Below are 1,622 nucleotides of genomic sequence, written 5' to 3'. Positions count from 1 at the left end.
AAAAACCTATACTAGTGGGGGACCTCAAAACCCCCTCCTCTGAACTTTATAAATCTAACCACAAAATAAAAAAGAAAAAAGTTGAGGTGAATAGAATATTAGAAAAGTTAGGTATGATAAACCTCTGTAGAAAATTGAATGGGTATAGAAAGGAATATACTTTTTCTTTTCACATGGTACATGTCACACACACAAAAATTGACCATGTATTAAGGTATAAAAACCTCACAATTCAATGCAGAAAGGCAGAAATATCAAATGCATCCGATTTCAGATCATGATGCAAAAAAATTATATCTAATAAAGGGCCAATGAAAGACATATTTGACAAATCACAACCATCAAAAGAAACTGATTCATTAATGAATGCCAGTAGTAGTGACTCCATAAAGGAAGATGCCACAAATATCACTGCTGTTTCCACAACATCTGAGTCTGAAGAGAAAATCTTGTCTGAAATCCAAGAGGAGAAACAAACACTAGAAAAATGAAAAGTGGCTATGGATAAATACCTCCCAATTTCACAGGACATTGCTAATATCCAAGAATCATCAGTGGAAGATGGAGATTATTTTAGAAACAAATCTTCAAGAGAAGAAGGCTTATTTCACATCACTAGGTTCTCTGCCAAGCAACTTCCAGCCCCAAACATATAAGCATGCAGTGGAAAATATCAGAGGTGCCAAGAACAACATCAGAAAACTCTTGTACCAACTCTATGAAGCAATTGAATTGCTCCTGGAAATTCGGACTCTGGACATGTGCAATACAATTACCCAGAAATTACAGTCAGCCTTCATGGACATCATGTCTATAGTCCAAGGTCTCCCAAGCAGCCTACAAGACAAGTTCCAAGAGGCCTGTAATGACATGCAGGAGCTTCATACCACCTTTTTCCTAACTAATGGTTTGAAGATCTAGACAAGCATCATCTGACCCAGAACCAGTTTAAGCTGACCCAAGCCCAGGGAAGTGTAGAAGAATTGTTTTGTTTCTTAGAGGATAGTATTCCTTTGGGGTTAGAGTGTAGAACCACTTTTCCCCCACTGAATATCCCTTAACAGGTATGGCACTCTCTAAAGAAAAAAAAAAACATCTTGAATTGTGATGTGGAAAAATAATAGGAAACTAAATAATCTAATCCTAAAAAAAAAAAAGATTGGATCAAACAACAAATCATAGAAACAATAAATAACTTCATTCAAGACAATGACAATAAGGAAACAACATATCAAAGCTTATGGGATGCAGTGAATGCAGTTCTTAGGGGATGTTTTATAACTCCAAATGCTTACATAAATAACATAGAAAAAGAGGAGATCAATGAATTGGGCATTCAACTAAAAAAAACTAATTAAATTAACAAATTAAAAAATTAAAAAAACAAATTAACAAATTAAAAATCCTCAATTAAACACCAAGTTAGAAATATTGAAAACCAAAGGAAAAATTGATAAAATTGAAATTAAGAAAACTATTGAACTAATAAATAAAACTGAGCTGGTTTTATAAAAAAAAATAAAATAGATAAATTTTTGGTTAATTTAATTAAAAAAAGAAAGAAGAAAACCAAATTACTAGTATCAAGAATGGAAAGGGTGAATCCACCACCAAAGAACAGG

General features: G+C 33.1%; 1 pseudogene; it reads left to right on the top strand.

The window, feature by feature from the left end:
* The first annotated feature begins 311 nt into the window (after nt 1-311).
* Nucleotides 312-1,061, top strand: LOC110200978 (perilipin-5-like; annotated as a pseudogene).
* Nucleotides 1,062-1,622: the final 561 nt, after the last annotated feature.

Source organism: Phascolarctos cinereus, unplaced genomic scaffold (genome assembly GCF_003287225.1).
Source record: "Phascolarctos cinereus isolate Bilbo 61053 unplaced genomic scaffold, phaCin_HiC Scaffold_726;HRSCAF=1367, whole genome shotgun sequence".
Lineage (NCBI taxonomy): Eukaryota > Metazoa > Chordata > Mammalia > Diprotodontia > Phascolarctidae > Phascolarctos > Phascolarctos cinereus.
The sequence above is the reverse complement of the archived record's forward strand: the minus strand, read 5'-3'. Positions and strand labels throughout refer to the sequence as shown.